At 38.7% G+C, this 21,966-nt stretch overlaps 1 protein-coding gene across 2 annotated transcripts in view; it reads left to right on the top strand.

Moving 5' to 3' along the window:
* Positions 1-21,966, top strand: part of DPYD (dihydropyrimidine dehydrogenase) — a 968,764-nt gene that overhangs the window by 896,893 nt on the left and 49,905 nt on the right. The window lies entirely within an intron of this gene.

Here is a 21,966-nt window from a genome sequence, read left to right as displayed (position 1 = left end):
CTCTGACCTATTAGCTAATATAGAGGTGCAAATAAAGAAGAGGTCCTTCCTGTGGGGAGGCATTTTATAACATTACATCTTTTCTCATAGAGAAGCATTTGACTGAACCATTTGTCCTGCAGATGCACATGAATTGAATCAGGAAAGGGAGGAGGGGAGAGTTGGACAAGGATGGAACTGTTTAGAGGTGGGAGGGACGACTCAGAGGCAATGAATAGCTTCCCGTTGCAGGCACAATGCTTGCAAAGAAGAAGATGAGCAGTGTGCTTGCTGTGCACACTGATGATGGATGTAAATTTGCACAGAATTGACATTTGACAGTCTACAACAGAGTGCAGGGCTGCCTGATTCTGTTTGCTGCCCAGCACTACTCAGGCTATGTTTATTGTTTATTCAGTCTTCTGGTATCTTTTAGTCTTAACCCTACTTGTTCTATAGATTGATAATGCACTTATATCACTTGTTTGTCTCCCTTAGATTCATATTGTGACAGCGGTGCAATGAAAACTGGATTGCCAAAAAATTAGGCCAATACTACATGCTGGCAATATTGTGAGCTGCTTTTATCCAGTTTGGCATTTTTTTTATATTTTGCAGTTAGGCTTTCAAATTACTGGAGTTTATGGTTTAGTAACTTAGTAAACTTGGTATTCATTTGAAAGAGTGGTTGTACATAAGCAGAAATTAGGCTGTTAATATGTGGAAAATTTAAATAAAGTAAGCTATATAAACAAAATATTCACTAATATGCAAATAGTGCCAAGTAGAAAGCTGACTGAAAAATATATAATGCTATTAAAGTAGACATGATGAAGGTTATGTGAAAGTGAATATGACAGTTTTTATACATTTGTCTTTCTGCCTTTATATGTAGGTGACTTTTGTTTGCCTATTCTATAATCCCTAAAATAATGCATCCGTCTCCCACTTTTTTTACTTCCAATTGTGGATTTTTGTTGACTTTTTTCCTAGTGATTTAAACATTCATAACATAAGATAAATTAGTAATATTACTAGGGGAAAAAACACCCATTTGCAATTTTGATTAATTTTATTTCTTAAACAAAAAGGAAGGCAGTGAAAGCTCCCTATCTGCTTCAGAAACAAAATTGTGGAAAAAATGCACACTCTAGAACCTATTTTTCTTATACACTTAATGCAAGACTTTTGCGAATTGAAAATAGAACCAAAATGGAACAAGAAAATTAAGTGATTGAAAAGGTGCAATGAGGAATATTTTGGCGCAAATCCGAGTAAATTTTAAATTAATGCGTAAAATTAAGCAAAACACTTTTTATAAATAATCTAATTTTCCATTTTTTTTTTTAAATGTTGTTCTAAAACTCACAGTTTAGCAAACAGACCCAAGTATAACGCCTGAAATAATAATTTAATAAGAAGAATACCTAAATAATCTGCGTTACCTTTATATCTGAATGGGAACTTTAGAGTTGACAACGAGCAATAGAAATTTGGAAAAATGAAAATATTACAAGTAGAGTATGACCAATGTTTTCCCCAAAGATAAAAACCCAAGATAAAGTACAATATGTCTACAGTCCACAGTGCTTGGGTTCCTTGTTTTTGTATTATACAAACCATTTCTATTTGACATTCAGGGATTCCCTGCATCCTACCAAATCCCCAGGAGAAATATGAACACATCAAACAATCGTGTCCAGTATGTGGTTCCGTCATGCCTCAGGAAATACTTAAAAGAATGATGTTTGACATTTTACACTGCATACTGTGTTAGGTTATTTCTTGGTGAACTCTCAGTATGGAAAAATAAGGTAAATGATAGCCTAAACTGCAAACCACAGGGATCCGTTATCAGTGAAACTTTGCAAGATAACCACATTTCACTGGATGAATGTTTTTTCCTAGAATGTATTTAATTAGAACAAAGTTTCAGAGCTTTTTTTGAATTCTAATGTAGCACAACATAAACAAGGAGCACTATGCAAAGCATGGGTCTTATACTGTATAGACTTTGTAGTATTAAACTGATAACTCGTTACATATACATTTTAATAAAACATACAGTTATGCACCTGTGGCTTTCAGTATTGTTATGTTTTATCCATTGCAACATAGCATTGTTACTATACTGATAGTATGTAATGTTTCATACAAAATTTAAAACAAAGGCAAAAACAGCCATCTTTTTTAGAAGTCTTAGTATCATTTTAAAAAATATATATAATTAACTCTTACAATTTCATTTGTCTCCGTCATTAAAAAAAATTGTTGCTAACCCTCATGCTGTATTTCATAACTTCACATGCAGGTTTTAAACTTTGTAGGCATCTTTAAAGCAATATAAATTTGACATTGCAAGCATTGTATGACGCTAACCCCACATACATAAACCTGACTTTTTTATTTTTTATTTATAGCCTTGTCAATCTACATTATTTCTTTTGGAAAGCAATGATATATATTATATATAGGCAAATATATATAAAAAATATAAACAAAGTGAAGACAGGAGCACTCTCTCGGTTTTCCAAGGTATATTCAAAAAATTATCACAATCTATACATCAACATTTTGACCCTACAGGGTCTTTATCAAGATAATGACAGTGTAATACAGTGAAGTTATATAGTAAAACTTAAGTGATGAGGTGACCCCGTGTCGTGCAAAATGATATGCAAAGTGACCTGACCATGCGTCTTGACATGAAATACGATGAGTATCTGTGGGAACCATGTAGGGGTTCCCTAACAACAGTGTTAGACGTGCACTAATAAACTACATGGAGGAAAAACATACAGGTTACATGAGAACTACGTAGATGAATCTTGAAAATGAGAGATAATATATAAATCAGGAATAAATAGATAAGATAGATGTGTGTACAATATGAGAAATAAAGTGAAACCATAAATGAAAAAAAAAAATGAAAAAATAAATAGAAACAGAGAAAAGATAATCAAAAAATAATAAAGAAAATGTGATGAAATAAAGAAAAAATCAAAAAAAATTATTAAAAAATTATAAAACAAGGAGATATTTGCAGAGTACCTAAATAGATATGTAAAATGTGAAGAAAGAAAGAGAAAAGAATAATAAATAGAAATAAACTAAAGACAGCAACCCAGAATGCAAATATGTGATTTAAGTGTGTGCAAGTGCATAGGTGCATTCCAAATATAATGTAAAAGTGTGAAACATGAAAAATATGAAAGACAAAAACAGATTGTGAAATTCCTAATGTGACACAAACATCTTTCCATATATCTCACCTAACCATCAAACATACATATCAATGTATATCCTAAATCATATAACGTAGTACAAAGTAATGATCCATCGTGGTACATGAAGATAAAAAACAACCAAAATGCCAAAGCAGTACAGCTGATATGGTTGGCAAAGAATCCCCTCAAAAATCAAAAAGTTATCCATGTAACCATATCTATGATAAACAAATAAACTTATAATCCATGAAGGTTCATCAATTTAAAAAAGGTTAGCGAACATCCAAAAATGGGCTGGATGATACATACTCATCAGACCCTTGGGATGTACAGTGTCCAATTGTCTGATCCAAAAAGTCTCCTTTTGCAACAATAACTTGGAACGGTCACCTCCTCTGGTCAAAGTTGGTATCAAGACAAATGGCAATAAATTTGAGTGTGGGTATGCTGTGATTGAATTCCAGAAAATGTTTCACCATGGGTTTGTCCATTTTGCCATTCCTAAAGCTGTCATGATGGCTGATCTATGACCTCTAATTCTGTCCCTTAGGGTCAAGTCCGTTTTTTCAATGTAAAAAAGGGCACACGGGTACCAAATTAAATATACAACATGATCGGTTAAATATGAGATGTAATGAGTGATAGCATATCTCTTGCCCGAATGTGGATGCACAAACAATGAACCTGTCTTCATGTGTCCACACGTGACACATCCTGTGCAATGAAAACATCCTTTTCTCTCAGATACCTTAGGAAATAGTTTGTCCCATGGTATATCGGTTTACATCAGTATTACTTTCATATTTTTGTTCTTTACATAAGATATCCTACGGGTTGTAGAAAAAATAGAACCGACAGTTTTGTCTGTTCATAATATTTCCCATCGTTTTTTGATACATTTTGTGATGTTCACACTTGCTGAATGAAATTTCATTGGAATGGTAATCTGAGTATTCTCTGTACGATTGGAGCCTTTGTGAAAGATATGCTGGGCTCATTCAAAGGCTTTTTTCAAAATACGCTTATGGTATCCTCATTCTAAAAAGGCTATATGCATAGCTTCAATCTGTTTGTCTTGGTTCTTCTCATCGGAATTGTTCAATACTCAAAGAAATTGGGAAACCGGTAAATTCTTCAATGCGGGGGATGAAAACTAGTTGAATACAATAAAGTGTTTTGATACAAAGGTTTCTTATATAAAGAAAAAAGCAATATTGTTTGTTCTATATATCTCCACATCAAGGAATCAGATCTTTTCTTCATCATGATTCAGACTTAAGATGGCAGGAGATCTTCCATCATTCAATTCTTAAAATCATTGTGGTACGTTCAGCCTCAGATCCAGGCCAAATGATAAAAATATTGCCCACAAACCTGTAATATGCCATCATCTGTGACCCATATTGGTTAAGGATGTTAGACCTTTCGTAAATATGCATAAGCAATTGGCATAGAATGGTGCTATGGTCGATCCCATCGCTGTTCCCCTTTGTTGAATATAAAACGTCTTTTCAAATCTGAAATAATTATGACATAACTGTCACGGCTTACCTTGGTTGGGAGTCTGTAGCGCAGATATATGCTCACCCTTGCAATTAAACACAGGCCAAGGTGGTCAGGTAAGAACTTACCTGGCCTGTGAGTCTGTGCACGGGGGCTGTGCAGGTTAATGCTCCAAGTTGCAATACAGATAGGACATAAACAGGAGAATAGTTGTGGGTAAGCCAGAGGTCGATGGGTGCCAGAAATCAGGATAAACAAGAAGAAATCCGAGGTCAGAGGATGCCAGAAGTCAGGATACACAAGATAACAAGCCAAGGTCAGGAATCAACAGGAGAACACTGGAACACAAAACAGCAATACGGGAACCAGAGTCAATGAACTGACACTGCCCTCAGGGAGAGGCAGTGTCTTATACCTGGTTAATTGGCCATCAGCTTCAGGTGTGCTGAGAATATTGGAGAATCAACAGGCCCAGGACCACAAAGTACCCAGGTTCAAATCCCTTGTTGGGCACTTCTGGGGTGACCTCGTCTGGCAGTCTGGATGTCGCGGTGAGAACCATGACAATAACAAGAATTTAAGGCATTCCATGAGAAACTCTATGGGAGGGCCATTATATTTGTGACTTTCACATAGCCACGTGCGCAAAGCTTCCACACAAGAGGTATGTGATATGATTGTGAATAGAAATAAAGTGAGGAGAAAGTAGAGAGAAGTTGTCAGGTTGCTAAATACGAACTGGGGGGGTAACCCCTATTGGTGAATACAACAAAAATAATAAATATACTAGTAATCCAAGTAGGAGGGAGAGAGACAAATAGAAATTATCTCATACAAACCTCCCCAACTGGAGTTAGTACCAAAAATAGCAACCCTATGAAATACATGTTCACAGTAATAAAATGTAACTTTTAATAGAAAGATTAAAATAATGTCAAAAAAATTGTAAATCAGTAAAAAAAACTGAAGGCTGAGATGTAAAATCCCATCTACGTTAATATAGATAGACTTAGTTGCCCTAGTCTGGTGGCAACATCCGTGGGTGTAATAGAGGGTAAATAGTAGAAAATAGTAGAAAAACCCTACTAAATCTAAAATACCATATAGTAAACCCTCCAACTCCCAACTCTCTAAGCCACAACTGAAGCAATCGAGTCTGAACTCTCAGTGGTAGAAAAAAAATAACTCAGCCGGCTATCTAATATAACGTCTAGAGATTAACTAAGCTAGGTAGTGATACTGGAGAGATTCAATCTAATAAATAATGTCTGTCCCCTGTCCAATCTCCACTTCCCACTAGCTACAAAGTAAGCGTTGCGACGCGCGTTTCGCCGAAACTCGGCTATTCCAAGGGAATCGGATCAGAGATAGCCTGTGATTTAAATATCCCGCCCTCTATTCTGATTGGTTGATGTTTCCATCAACCGTTAGGGGGGAAAAAAGAAACGAAAAGAAAAGTTTAACCCTTTATGGGTGGGTACTAATAGGCACATGTGATTTCTTTGTTAAAATAGTATAAAACTTTAAGCAAATGTTTAAAAAGGAGGAACATAGTAATGTTCCATATAATGACACTATCATTGTAAGAGGAGTGTTGGAGCTAGTGTACTAAAACACAAAACTAAATTAATAATTACTTGTAAATGAGTTAAAATATGAATAAATAAATATAATGAGGACAGAACAAATAAAGAATAGAAAATAATAAAATAATAAGAAAATAATAAATATGAAAATACAAAAAATATATAAAAAAATATAAAAAATAAAAAGAAGAAAGTGAAATTTTTTTAAAAAAATTTAACAAAAAATAAATAAAAAAGAAAATAAAAAAGAAAAAGAATAAAAAATAAAAAATGAAGAAAATAAAATAAAATAAAATAAAAATAAAAAACAAATAAATAAAAAATAAATGAAAAAATGAAAAAATAATAAATGAAATAAAAATGAAAGTATAAAATAAAAAAATAAAAAAATAAATAAAAAATAAAATAAAATAAATATAAAGAAAAGAAAAGATAACAAATCATAAATAACTAATAAAATAAAAATAAGATAAAAATAAAAATAAAAAATAAAAAAAGAATATGTTCTTATCCTCCTAGGCACAAAGGGGTAAAACATATAATCAACTACTTATCCCAGCAAAAACACACTAAAAAAATATACCGAAGAAAAAAATACCGAAGAAAAAATGACCCATTTGTGTACATTCATCGGATATAAATCAATCTTACCTATATAGGAAGCAGGGACAGAGTGAGTATCTATTGTGCAAGTACATATGTATTAAGTGCTAGAGTACAATTAAGATCACTAGCATGTTATAAGTGTACTTAAATAAAGTGCAAATGAACAAACATAAAGTGCAAGTGCCCGCAGTGAGAAAATATAAGAAGCAAAAAATACAGTAACACCATAATTATATACATCTATGAAAAGTGTTGGTAATTATACACAACTACAGTTAAAAGTGTTAATTAAATGTAAGCAAACTACAGTGCAATGGCAGAAGAACAACTGGTGTCCATATTTAAGTAGTCCCTGAAAGTTCCAAGGTATCATGCCATGTAACAACGGAAAAAGAAGGGTGTCAAAGAGACCAGCACCAATTATCTAAAGAGTCCTGAAAGACAAAAACATTTTTTAAAAATTAAAAACATACAATATAAAAGCAAACAAACATTCCCTATATGAGCATAGATAAATCATATTCACAATTCAAGCCCCTTGGGTATAACGTGTCAAGTTCCCATATCCAAAAAGCCTCACGTAGTAGAAGTCTCCTGTTCCTGTCTCCCCTCCTGGGTGATTCAATAATTTGTTCCAAAATCTGGAATCTAAGTTGTGAAACACCATGTCTCGCCTCAACAAAATGCAACGGTATGGGCAAATCAGTCAGTCCAGTCCGAATAGTGGACTTATGTTTAGAAAATCTCATCTTAAAAATTTCTGACTGGTTTGTCCAACATATAGAAGGCCACAAGGGCACTTCAGTACATAAACCACAAAATCAGTGTTGCAAGCCAAATGTTGTCTAATTTTTTTTTGTTCAATTTTTTTTACTTTCTTCTTTTAATTTTTAATTTTTTATATATTTTTTTATATATATTTTTGTATTTTCATATTTATTATTTTCTTATTTTCTTATTTTTCATTCTTTATTTGTTCTGTCCTCATTATATTTATTTATTCATATTTTAACTGCTGGATAGAGGCATTATATATGATTATATCTTTAAGTCCATTGTATGTAATGTATCTAGTGATCTAGGGATCACATGGAGTCCTTGTGACAGGTCCTACGCATTACCTATGTGCTGTGTGTATGTTTTGATACGAAGTCACGCTATTTTGGACCTGATGCCGATCCGTTTTCAAGGAAGTGCCGCGTTTGCGTTTCAGTGATGTCATTTGCGTTTCACAGACCCGGAAGTGAGCCGCGACCAGAAGATAGTGGCTCTAATATATTATTTTTTCGTTTATTTTGATGTTTTTCTTTTCTTTTCTCTTCTACTCCTGGGTACTTATGGGTAAGCTACCTGGGGAGACATCTGGGTACAAATATCTACCTTCGATGTTTCCATGGGTTTTTTCTATTTACTTATATATACCTCAAACTATCCCTAGCTATTTATACAATTATGTAATTGATTTAGTTTTTTTAATTGGTGTTTGACATATTAATGTATGTTGTATTTGATATAATGAATTTTCTGTGTTTGCTTTATAAAAATTTTCTGATATATGTTTTAAAAAAAAAAAAATAATCTCTTGGCTGTATCAATGAACAACTTTTGTTACTTAGTTAATTGAATCATGGATTGATTTCCTGTTTGTTATTTGTTTGCTATATAAGCACATTTTTCACTTTGTGGTGTCAGATTGAAAAAGACCTTTGTTGGTCGAAACGTTGCTTGGCGTTGCATTTTTTCCTAATAAATCTGCATACGGTTTCAATTTGGAGTGCCTGTGGTCCTCTCTTTTTTGTGTAATATAATAGCAGTCAGTTTCCTGCAGTAGTGTGCGTTTCAGGGCCTGCCCAGTGCCGCCACCACTCACTGGTGTCCCAATAGCTTGCATTTAAAAAAAACTAAACTTTTTTGACTGTAATATAATAGCAGTCAGTTTCCTTCACGAGTGTGCGTTTCAGGGCCTGCCAGGGCACAATGTCACACCAGTGCAACTCATATCTGGTGTAACAGTAGTGTACATTTAAAAAAAAAAAAAAAATTTTGACTGTAATAGATTGAATAGCAGTTAGTTGTCTGCCAGCGTGTGTGTCAGGCTCGCAGCGTATACTGTGCCCACTTGCCCAGTGCCACCACTCATATCTGGTGTCACAATAGCTTGCATTTAACAAAAAAAACCTTTTTGGACTGTAATATAATAGCAGTCAGTTTCCTTCACGCGTGTGCGTTTCAGGGCCTGCCAGGGCACAGTGTCACACCAGTGCCACTCATATCTGTTGTCACAGTAGCTTGCACACTTAGTACCTCTAATTGAAAAATAAATGACAGGCAGAGGCAGGCCACCCTGCAGGGGCAGTTGTGGTCGTGGTTCTGTGATTCCCTTTGGCCCTAGAATAATGCCCAGTGTTCAGAGGCCACGTAGCCTGAACTTGAAAAGTTCTGAGGACATAGTTAAGGACATGGCTAACACAGGACACCCAATCTTCTACAGCTTCCGCTCGGAACCTCGACGCACCATCCTCCTCCAGCTTAGCTTCGGGCACCTCTCAAGTTACCACTCGCCCGCCTGCCGCCACCACCACCAACACTAGCACCACAGCCGCTTCACTTGGTATGTCAGAGGAGTTATTTCACATCAGTTGGAAGAAATGAGTGATGCGCAACCATTATTCAGTGTGGCATTTTTTGTGTGTTTCTGCCTCTGACAACAGCGATGCCATTTGCAACCTGTGCCAAAAGAAACTGAGTCGTGGGAAGTCCAACACCCACCTAGGTACAACTGCTTTGCGAAGGCACATGATCGCACATCACAAACGCCTATGGGATCAACACATGAGTACAAGCAGCACACAAACTCAAAGCCGCCATCCTCCTCTTGGTCCAGCATCTTCAGCCACGTTAACCACTGCTGTCCTCCTTGCCCCCTCTCAACCATCCGCCCCTCCGTCTCTCGCCTTGAGCAGTTCCTGCTCATCTGCCCACAGTCAAGGACATGTTGGCTTGACTGAACTCTTAGCCCACCAACTTTTACCATACAAGCTGGTGGAGTCTGAGGCATTCAAAAAATGTGTAGCTATTGGGACACCGCAGTGGAAGGTACCCGGCCAAAATTTCTTTGCACAAAAGGCAATCCCCAACCTGTACTCGATTGTGCAAAAGAAAGTAATGGCATGTCTGGCACACAGTGTTGGTGCAAGGGTCCATCTGACCACTGATACCTGGTCTGCAAAGCATGGTCAGGGCAGGTATATCACCTACACTGCGCATTGGGTAAACCTACTGACGGCTGCCAAGCATGGAATGCGTGGCTCTGAAGAGAGATTGGTGACACCGCCACAACTTGCAGGCAGGCCTGCTGCCACCTCCTCTACTCCTCCTACTCCATCCTCTTCCATAACCTCCTCGGCTGAGTCCTTTTCTGCTGCTGCGTCTTGCTCCACATCAACTGCATCCCCCCAGCTCCCCAGGTACTGTTCCACATCCCGGATAAGGCAGTGTCACGCCGTCTTGGGGTTGACTTGCCTGAAAGCACACCGGAGTCACACCGGACCAGCACTCCTGTCCGCCCTGAACACACAGGTGGATCAGTGGCTGACTCCGCACCAACTGGAGATCGGCAAAGTGGTTTGTGACAACAGAAGAAATTTATTGGCGGCATTGCATTTGGGCAAGTTGACACATGTGCCGTGCATAAGTTCCCAGGCTTACAGGATGTCCTTAAGCAGGCCAGGAAGGTGTGTGGCCATTTCAGGTGTTCCTACACGGCCATGGCGCACTTTTCCGATATCCAGCAGCGAAACAACATAAGGCGCTTGATTTGCGACAGCCCGACACCTTGGAATTCAACACTCCTAATGTTCGATCACCTGCTCCAACAAGAAAAAGCTGTTAACGAGTATTTGTATGACTGGGGTGCTAGGACAGCCTCTGCGAAGCTGGGAATTTTTTTTCCACGTTACTGGACGCTCATGCGCAATGCCTGTAGGCTCATGCGTCCTTTTGAGGAGGTGACAAACCTAGTCAGTCGCACCGAAGGCACCCTCAGCGACATCATACCATTTGTTTTCTTCCTGGAGCATGCCCTGCGAAGAGTGCTGGATCAGGCCGTAGATGAGCGTGAAAAGGAAGAGTTGTGGTCACCATCACCACCAGAAACAGCCTTATCAGCATTGCTTACTGGACCTGCGGCAATGCTGGAAGAGGATTGTGAGGAAGAGGAGTCAGAGGAGGAATGTTGTTTTTGCGGAGGAGGAGGAAGACCAACCACAACAGGCATCCCAGGGTGCTCGTTGTCACCTATCTGGTACCCGTGGTGTTGTACGTGGCTGGGGGGAAGAACATACCTTCAGAGAGATCACTGAGGACGAGGAACAGGACATAAGTAGCTCAGCATCCAACCTTGTGCAAATGGGGTCTTTCATGCTGTTGTGCCTGTTGAGGGACCCTCGTATAAAAAGGCTGAAGGAGAACGGCCTGTACTGGGTGTCCACGCTACTAAACCCCCGGTATAAGCAGAAAGTGCCTGAAATGTTACCGAATTACGGCAAGTCGGAAAGGATGCAGCAGTTCCCAAATCAATTAAAAAGTATGCTTTACACAGCTTATAAGGGTGATGTCACAGCACAACGGGAATCTAACAGGGGAAGAGGTGAAAGTAATCCTCCTCCTCCCACGACCACGCCGGCAAGGACATGACGCTTTACAGACGTGTTGTTGATGGAGGTCATGTGGAGCTTTTTAAGTCCTACGCATCGCCACAGCCCTTCGGGGTCCACCCTCAGAGAACGACTCGACCGACAGGTAGCAGACTACCTCGCCTTAACTGCAGATGTCGACACTCTGAGGAGTGATGAACCCCTTGACTACTGTGTGTGCAGGCTTGACCTGTAGCCTGAGCTATCCCAATTTGCGATAGAACTTCTGGCCTGCCCCGCTTCAAGTGTCCTGTCAGAAAGGACCTTCAGTGCAAGTATTGTCACTGAGAAGAGAAGTCGCCTAGGTCAAAAAAGTCTAGATTACCTCACCTTTATTAAGATGAATGAGGGATGGATCCCGAAGGGACTGACAGTGGGCGATACATTCGACTAAAAAAGGCCTGATGAGGCGGACTACTTAACACACCACTCCTATCTGGTGGCACATTAGATTGCACGTGCAGTGCCCCAAATCTGAAGTAGGAGGACCGACCAAGCATCTTTTTCCATCTCCCGCTTCCTAAAATCGATGCCTTATATACACGTCCCCTGATAGGGGACGTAACAGGGATTAAACTGATAGGAGTGGTGTGTTAAGTAGTACTATTCCTATCAGTTTAATCCCTGTTACGTCCCCTATCAGGGGACGTGTATATAAGGCATCGATTTTAGGAAGCGGGAGATGGAAAAAGATGCTTGGTCGGTCCTCCTACTTCAGATTTGGGGCACTGCGCGTGCAATCTAATGTGCCACCAGATAGGAGTGGTGTGTTAAGTAGTACTATTCCTATCTGGTGGAACATTAGATTGCACGCGCAGTGCCCCAAATCTGAAGTAGGAGGACCGACCAAGCATCTTTTTCCATCTCCCGCTTCCTAAAATCGATGCCTTATATACACGTCCCCTGATAGGGGACGTAACAGGGATTAAACTGATAGGAATAGTACTACTTAACACACCTTATAATAACGCAGAGAGAGGCAACACAGAGAGAGGAGTCTGAAGAAGAGGAGTCAGAGGAGGAAGGTGGCTTTGAGGAGGTGGAAGACCAAACACAGCAGGCGTCCCAGGGGGCTTGTTGTCACCTTTCGGGGACCCTTGGTGTTGTACGTGGCTGGGTGGAGGAAGAGACCTTCAATGACATCAGTGAGGACAAGGAACGGGACATGGCTAGCTTGGTATCCAACCTTGTGCAAATGGGGAGTTTGCGTTTGTGCAAATGGACTCTTTGCGGTTGTTTGCGGTGCGTTAAACGGGGAGTTTGGTCTGTCACTGTGAAGCGGGCGTAACCCTTACCCTTCCTGATCGATACAACATCATACCTGATGTTTTAATGCAGGTTATTCCAAACAATTTAGAAATGTTAGGTGATTTATGCCCTTTATGGATTAAAACCAGACTCTGCATCAACTATGTCATTTTCCATGGGAGTTTTGCCTTGGATCCCCCTCCGGCATGCCACAGTCCAGGTGTTAGTCCCCTTGAAACAACTTTTCCATCACTATTGTGGCCAGAAAGAGTCCCTGTGGGTTTTAAAATTCGCCTGCCCATTGCCCGGTTCGCCCGTTCGCGAACATTTGCGGAAGTTCGCGTTCGCCATTCGCGAACAGAAAATTTTATGTTCGCGACATCACTAATTTTAAACATATTGCACTATTGGAATTCTTCTTTTCTCTTTTATGTCCCTGGACTCCAACTACCTGGAAGACATACTCACCTGGAGAATAAAGGCAAACCCTGATAGACTTACCTATACCTCTATACTTCATTTTGGACTTTTTTAGCTTGTTTGCTTTTATGCATATATGATTTTATATAATTTTATTGAGCATGTATTATCTGTTTTACTTCGGTTGTATAATTGAGTATTAATTCACTCTTAACCCCCTGGCGCTCCCTACTGTCTTGTATTAACGACCATATTGGTGATAGGTTCAAAAGGGGTTGCATCTAGCAAGTCCAATGTGGCCTTGAATAGCTGTTTATTAATGGGTAACCTTTGATGCAGAGTAGGACCGCTGGCTTTGTGTATGCCTTTAAGTATGGTCTTGATTGGGTAAGAAGAAAGAAAACTGGTGCTGTCTGGGAAATATGAATACATATGGTGTTGAATGCCTGTTAAGTATAGCTTGATAGTATTATGGGACAGCTGCAGCTTAAGGTGGCAAAAAGTAGTGAATGCTACCAATGATGTAATTTCAAACATAATATGAATTGTATGTTCTGCCATGAATTTCTTAAACAAAGAGAAAGCCCTATCATTTGCTTGACAGGTATTGGTTGGAAGGGCTAAGCTGGTCAGGACTCTCAACTATGGACCAGTAAATCATTTAATCCATTACTAGCTCCTGGAACGAAGAGGTGGCCATGGCTGTACGTGAAGCAGTGGGTAGCGTTACTCAGAATGCCTGGAATTTAAAACGAGACCACTGGTCAGCTGCGGTATTAAAACTCCAGGAACTTTGCAACAAACCAAATAATAATGATTACAGGCTGCTAACCAAGTGAGTCTCCTAATAAAACTCAGTATAGCCAGTGAGGATGAATGCCCTTAATGATATGGCAAGTGGCTAGGTTATCGGAAAAGCATCGTACTGAGCAGCCAGCCCATAAATTGCCCCATGCCACTGCTGCAGCTACAATAGGATATACATCGAATAACGCAGAGTTGCGTTAGAACCCCTCAATATCCTGAACGTCCACTGGCCAACTACCCCAGAGCCACTGATGGCCAAATATGGCTGCAACACCAGTGGTAGCTGCAGCTTCCATCTAAATGATGGGGGAGTCCACCGACAACTGAGGAAGAAACATGCTCTTCCCGTTCCAGTGCAACAGAAATTCCGTCCACATAAGAAGGTCAGCGGTGGCATGTGGATTGAGGGAGATACGACTATCGTTGTTGGAAAAACCGGCCAGTAGGCTAAGGAGTCTGGAGATAAAGGCTCTACTCTGCAGGATGATTCGTATGGCAAAATTCAGGGAACCCAATAGTGATTGTAACTCTTGCGATTACAGGAACCAACTTGGACGTATTGGTTGATGATATGAATAATATGACTTATTTTATTTAACAGGAGGCTGGTTTCCATGGCCACGGAATCTAGGTAAATACCCAGGAAACAAACTATGGTGTCGGGACCTTCAGTTTGGCTGGGAGAGACTGGTACGCCTAAGGAATGAAATAGCTTAATGGCTTTGATTAAGTTATCTGGGGGGAGGAATTGTTCTCAATAAACAGAAAGTTATCCAGGTAGTGGATTACTGTATGGCACCTGTACATGTTCAATAGAAGCCAACACAAGGTACTCAGCGAAGGTGTCAAAAATTTTAGGGCTGCTTTTCAACCCGAAGGTGAGTATTGTTAAAAAGTAGTATAGACCCTTCCATTTAATACCTTGCAGATACCATGGAGCTAGTTGAATGGGTAGCAATTTGAAGGCGTTAACGAGGTCTGTTTTATTGAACCAAGCCCCAATGTTGTAATGATTGCATCATTTGTGTTGTCAATTGTGGAATACTGCAGAGAAAACTCCTCCGAGGGAATCAAGGAGTTAAGGCTGGGAATACACAAAGAGTGAGGTGCTGAGGGGTCTATGATCAATATTTGTTTGCCAGAGGTTTTCCCGGTGACCACACCTATGGGCTTAGTCCTCCAGGTGAAGAATGGTGGTTCCTTAAATGGTCCTAATAAGAAACCTCCCCCTAGTTCTTTGTGTAACAGTGTATTAACAGCGTCCGTATCAGCCATAGCTGATTGGAGGAAATAGAACTCCACAATACCTGCTGGTATGTGAATAATACCAGTATGAAAACCATGCGTGAACCCCGTTATTAAGAAATCGACCAAGTGTCTGGAAGGTTAAATGGTTAAAGAGCTAGCCAGAGAACCAACATTTACTGAAGTCAGATATTGTTTAACATGCATTTTATTTGAGCACATAGACTTAGCATGGGCCCTAGAGCAGTGAGAACATACACGCAACAAGCGGCAAGCACTATAACCGCAGGTACCTTCATTGAAATTGTTACACACCTGAGATTTTCTTAAATATAAAATAGCATGACCCTGCTTATCCTTTGCCGGTTTGTCAAACTTGGCTCAGGCGTCTGGAAAAGCCATGGTAGGATTAATGTCGGGGAAGTACGGACAGTAATCTGTGGCATGTGCGGTGGATGCGCAGATTGCACAAGCTGGTGTCCTCAGTCCGTCGAAGTGCCAGCAAAACAGCTCAGTGTCCATTCTGCTCCAATCGGTTTTGATGTTGTACTGAGCCATAATGAACTGAGCCATAATGGCAAACGCCCTTGCTGAAAAGGACCGGTGGTAATCATAAAATGATGTACCACCATACGTATTGCCTAAGTCCACCAGCTTGTGCAAGTAGAGATCCAACTTCTCCCTCCTATGAGGGTGTACCGAGCATATTACATCCCTATAAATTCCAAAGGCAATGACAAAATCCGAGATAGACAATAAACAATAGTTTTTTCATATATATATAAATGTATTAACATCTACCTAGCCATATTAGTCCATTGGACAATATGCCAAAATAAGAGTACCGCAGGGTGCAATTATATGTTTTTATTGCACTATATTGATCAGTATTGCTTCAGACCTGAGGAAGAGAAGACTCTCAAAATGTTTTTTTTTTATATTGACAAAGTATTTAAGATGCATGTTAACATTCAAAAAGACCACACAATTATAGAAATGGAATATTTCTTTTGTGCGCAAAAAATAACGTTTAGACCACTTAATTTACCCATATAAAAAAAACTAAATACACTAGCCAACCTACAATTTTAATATATGTAAAGTTATATAATTATATATTTGCTTTGCTTTCATAGTAAACACAAAAATCCAACATGTGGGTAAATTCTGCATTTTGTACATTTTTCTATAGCAATTATGATATTAAGTAAGAATGTTGACCTTGACTTTCACTTATTCATTATTCACAATTTATTTTGCGATGTTTCCCTGTGTTAACATTATTTCTCTCATCTGATCCTAGTGCTAGTAATTTGCAAATTACTCCCACATTGATTCTTTAATACGAGAAGCTGCCAGTGTTCGCAAGTTTCAGCAGCTTGAAATATGTGTAGATTAGACTCTGTGCCAGTTATTACAAATGGAATAATCATTTTGCTTATTTCATCTAAAGTAACAAATATATGTGAATTTAAAAAGCAACCTTGTTCATTTATATTTATTTTCACATGAAAATGACATCTGAAAATAATCAACAATTTCCGACTATATTCCGTGAAGTTAGCTTATATTTATTCGGGGGTATATCTTAAGAGGTTGCAAAGGCTGCATATCTAATGAATTGCAGTCTTAGCAAGCCCTTCACATTTTTCTCGGAAAAGACTTTTAGTTTAAGTAGAGTTTGCCCACCACTTCCATTAGCTCAGGGGAGCTATCGAAAAGAGGAAGCAAAACTCCCGGACTGTTTTATTGATACCCATGGCGGTGTTCCTTGAGGACACCATTCAAAGATGAACCTCACCAAATATGACAAACTTTAATTATGTTTTTATTTTTAAAGTCTCTAAATTGCATAAAAGTATTTATTTGTAAAATGATACTATTAAAATAGAAATAAAGTGATAAAGGATAAGACAGATCTCACAAATCCCACTTCAAAGTGTTTTGAAACACTGGGTTCTAAAAAAAAAAAAAAAATACAAAAAATTGATACACATACATAAGCGTGTCTCCATTTCAGTTTGAGCTATGCAGAATGTGTGAGCTATAGAAAACATCTGGACATATTATAGTTTATACTTGTTGAATAATATTTGCTAATTTAAATAGACCCACTCTATAATCTTAGGGTAAGAGCTGTCAAACTGTAGCCATGTTCCTTTGTTGATACCACACCATCAGTTCTTGGTGATTTGCTGCAAAGGCCTCTCTATGTTCCTGGTTCACCAGAGCTACACCCTTACCAATAGTTATGCCAACGACAAAGCTAAAAATGAGTAGTCCCTATTATGTAAAATCTTTGTAATTACGCTTGGCTCTATGTGCCCTAAGTTCTCTCCTAATCCTAGCATGCCCACCGTTACCATAAGAAAACGTTGCCACAGGCCATTATCTGCCACAGATTCAATTCAGTTTATGGTCTATTTATCTTGTGTAGTTTCTATCACTATTTATTTTAGCTGTGCCCAATCATTTTACTGCCTCAAATGCCGGTTTGTTTATTGTATATCAAAGAAATAAAAACTTGCACTTCACATTACAACTTTTTGTGCTTTGATTATTTCGGAATTCTCTAATTCACACATGTTTTACAATGCTCTGTTAATTGCATACATTATATATAAGATGCTAAATCTGTATACAATGCTTGGATTTAAATCTGTATTTGTAAAGCAAAATGTTTGTTATATATATTTGATGCCTTTGTGCCATGTAGTACAATTGTTACCATAATATGGATAACGAGTCTGTATATGTATACGTGTGTGTGTGTATATTAGCTAAAAAGGGTAAGCTTCAATATGAATAGTTCTATTCCATTTAAAATTAAATGTTACTAAGTTATAGATTTATTATAGTATATACATGTAATACACAAAGATGAAGTTTCTTTAGTACCACAAAATCTTTTTTTTTATTACATATATTTGCGCTTTTCACAATGAGAGAAAGTAAGAAAAGGACACTTGTAAAAAAACATACTTTTGTGAAATATAATATTTGAAAAAGCTGGAAGAGCAGCAGAGCGCAGTTAAGAGATCAACAGTAACTATTAACCAGAAACACACAGCTGCAAGTCACATTAGTCTATAAAACTCCATCAGGAACACTATGTAAGACGTCTGCTTAATATATTCTTCATCAAAGCTGTGCAAACTCTCGCGTATGTTCTGAGAATCACTAGTAGAAGCCCAAGGGGTGGAATCAAACTGTGTACCTTCTGAGCGAAGTCATATATTCACACTGTAGTTGTCTTTTTTCCATTTTTGGATTGTAACTGTGACTGTAATCTTAAAACATCAGGACATCTCTTTGAAAAACTTGTTCGTAGAACCGTAGTAGATTTGAAAACAGATGTACTACAATGTCTGCAAAAGAACAGCGATTTCTCTTTGAATGATTTAAATAATTTCTTTATAGAATTTATTGTATGACTTTCTAAGTTTTAATAAATATATATATATATATATATATATATATAAAATGTTGATTTTTGTGCACATGAAGATATCTTAGCTCTTAGCTCACTTTTAATTCAATGTTTCAAATCTCAACCCTATCTAAACCTTGAAATGTTTAGAATTTTAAATATATCCAATTAAAAATTGGATAATAAATACTTAACTACAGCTCAATATCATGTCTTTGATAAAGCATATCTTTGGGTTAGAACATTAGAACATAGATCTTAGTTCTCCAGCAATATATTCAAGAGAGACATCTCTAAGCAGCAATCTAAACATAACTAGATAATTCTATCAGAATTTTAAGATCCATAGGGGAAAAGGTTTTCTTATTTCCTCTTAAATTTAGCGGCCAAAGTTTCATAGAAGGCTTTCATCAACACCCTGGCCTTCTTTTGTAGTTACATTACAAAGAAACAAAAATGCACAAAAATGTTCCCTTTTCTTTTGCCAACTGCTACTTCAGTCTATCATTAACGTATCACTATAATTTTTTTAAATAATTCTTTATTAATATTTTTTTTTATATATATTTTAACAATATGTTCGTACACGTGCATCAGGAAATCGCGTGACAAAAATTAAACTTTGTTAACTACAGTAAATAAGAACAAGTGTGGCAGTCTTAGGAAGAGAATAACATTAGTTACAATAAGTTTGCCAAGAGATAGAAAAATAACCTGGGTGGTGGTGAGCCATTAACATGCAACGTATTCGATAGAAGCTAGGTGGGAGGTTCCGTCCCTTTCACACTCCTATTCACATTGAGTATATAAATACTTCTATCGTCTGTGGTCGACCACTCCCCATTAGCAAAGCGAGCTTATATTTTTTTCGAGGTGTAGTAACTTTGCGAGGGGAGCAGGAATTTAGTGAGCTCTTCATGCGAGTGCTAGGAGGTGAAGGAAAGGTAAGAAGATAAGAGAGAAAAGCAAAGGATAGAAAAGAAAAGTAAGTACATAAATATACCATATAGTTGCAGGTTGGTGTCTGCAACACTATAATTTTTATTACAAAGAAGCTCCCTTTATGAAAGTGGATTATTTGTTCTGTGCAGATTACAGTTGGAAAAAGATAACAGATTGTTCCTGTCTATATTTCTGATATATGAATGCATTAAAATTTGTTCTATTCATTTGTCCTTGATTATGTTGTCAGTTCCACTGCTATATGTCTGATTGCTTTCAATCAAATACATCTTTATATAGACAGCATGCACGTTGATGTTCTTGGTTACTATACAAGATGCTGTTCTGTCTTTTTAGCACTGAGCTATTGTTGGAAATATAAATTTGTTTTTCTTTGTTAATATTTCCTTTCTGGAATATAAAGGGTCTAGTGTCACTCTCTGAGTGGATTAAACCTACCTCGCTTAGTCTTTAAGATTCCAAGTTCACTGGTTCAGCTGCTAAATAGACAGCAGCCTTGTAGCATATTCTGTGCATTCAGTATGGAAGGACCCAATTACTAAAATGCAATATCTCAAACAGTTGGCTATAAAAATACACTTTAAGTAATGTACTCATGCTAAAGCACCAGAGTTTATTGCTAGATGATTTTATTACTGTGATCCTTGTCCCGAGTGCGTATCTCTGTCAGGGTACCTGAGGCCTCTACCTCTAAGGGAGGTAGAGACTTGGTGGTGTATCCGTCCAGGCGAGCTGTCTCCTCCGTTCCTCGCGGTTCATCCAGTCACTTAAACACCGGCCGCGAGGAATCCACGTCCTTTTCTAGCAGGACGCTCAATACGTGACGTCATGACGCTAGCACGAGCAATCTGTCACTCAAGTGTCCGATATCCAATCGGTACTTGTCAGAGGCGTGATTTCCATCCAGAACCAGGGTATTTAAGCTTACTCCTTACTTCAGCTCATTGCCCTGTCGTGGTTCTAGCTTGTCTAGTCACTCAGTGCTCTAGTATTCTAGTTTGCTCTATTGGTTTTGATTCGGCTCGTTGTACTACCCTGTTTCTCTGTTATCCCTTGACCCGGCTTGTCTCTCGCTTATCTGTCTTCTCGTTCCCTCGACCTCGGCTTGCCTCTGACTATTCTTTACTCTCGGTACGTTAGTCCGGCCATTCTAAGGCCCGGTATACGTACCTTTCCACTCTTTGTACTCTGCGTGTTGGATCCCTGTCCCGATCCTGACATTACGACAGGGCCAATGGATCCTGCAGGTGCAAACAGTCAGCTTGGTTCTTCGGATCCCAGGTTTGACGCCATGGAACATAGGATGGATCAGATGGCTTTGGCACTACAGGCACTTTTGTCTCGTGCTAGTAATCCACCTGAGGAGACACGTACTCCTTCTATCTCTCCTGCAGTCTCAGGTCTAGAGGTAGCCACTGTAGGTGCTTCTTCCCGTATTACCCCACCAGTACGTTATGGCGGGTCACCGGAGAAGTGTCGTGGCTTTCTAAACCAGATTAGCATCCATTTCGAACTACAACCCCGCTCTTATCCTACAGATAGAGCAAAGGTTGGATTTATTATTACTCTGCTCATTGAAAAAGCTTTGAGATGGGCCAATCCTTTATGGGAGAATGATAATCCACTCGTCTATAATTATAATGCCTTTGTAGCTGCGTTTAGAAGAACTTTTGACCCTCCTGGCAGAAAGGTCAATGCAGCTAGATTAATGTTGCGCCTTAAACAGGACAATCGAACACTTGTGGATTATGCACTAGAGTTCAGATCCTTGGCGGCAGAAGTTAAGTGGAACGAACAGGCTTATATAGATGTGTTTCTGAATGGGTTATCAGATGTAATTCTTGACGAGGTCGCTACTAGAGAACTCCCTGAAAATTTGGAGGATTTAATTTCTTTTATATCTCGTATTGATGAACGCTTAAGAGAGAGGCAGAACACTCGAGATAGGACCCGTAGACCCTCCTTTAAACTAGCGCCTACCTTTCAAATCTCTGAGTTCGAAGACTTACGTATTCCTGAACCTATGCAGATAGGCAGTACTCATCTCACTGAAAGGGAGAGACAGTACAGGAGAAGGGAGGGTTTATGTATGTATTGTGGAGTCAGGGGTCATTTACGCCTAAATTGTCCCAATCGTTCGGGAAACGCTCGCACCTAAGTTCCTCTAGAGGACAGGCCTTGGGTGTTTCTACTTTGTCCTCTATTCACAACTACAAGGAGCTCAGGCTTGTGTTACCCGTTTCTTTAAAGTGGGAGAA

The sequence above is a fragment of the Pelobates fuscus genome, chromosome 7, assembly GCF_036172605.1.
Source record: "Pelobates fuscus isolate aPelFus1 chromosome 7, aPelFus1.pri, whole genome shotgun sequence".
Taxonomy (NCBI): Eukaryota; Metazoa; Chordata; class Amphibia; order Anura; family Pelobatidae; genus Pelobates; species Pelobates fuscus.
This window is presented reverse-complemented; position numbering and strand designations above follow the sequence as displayed.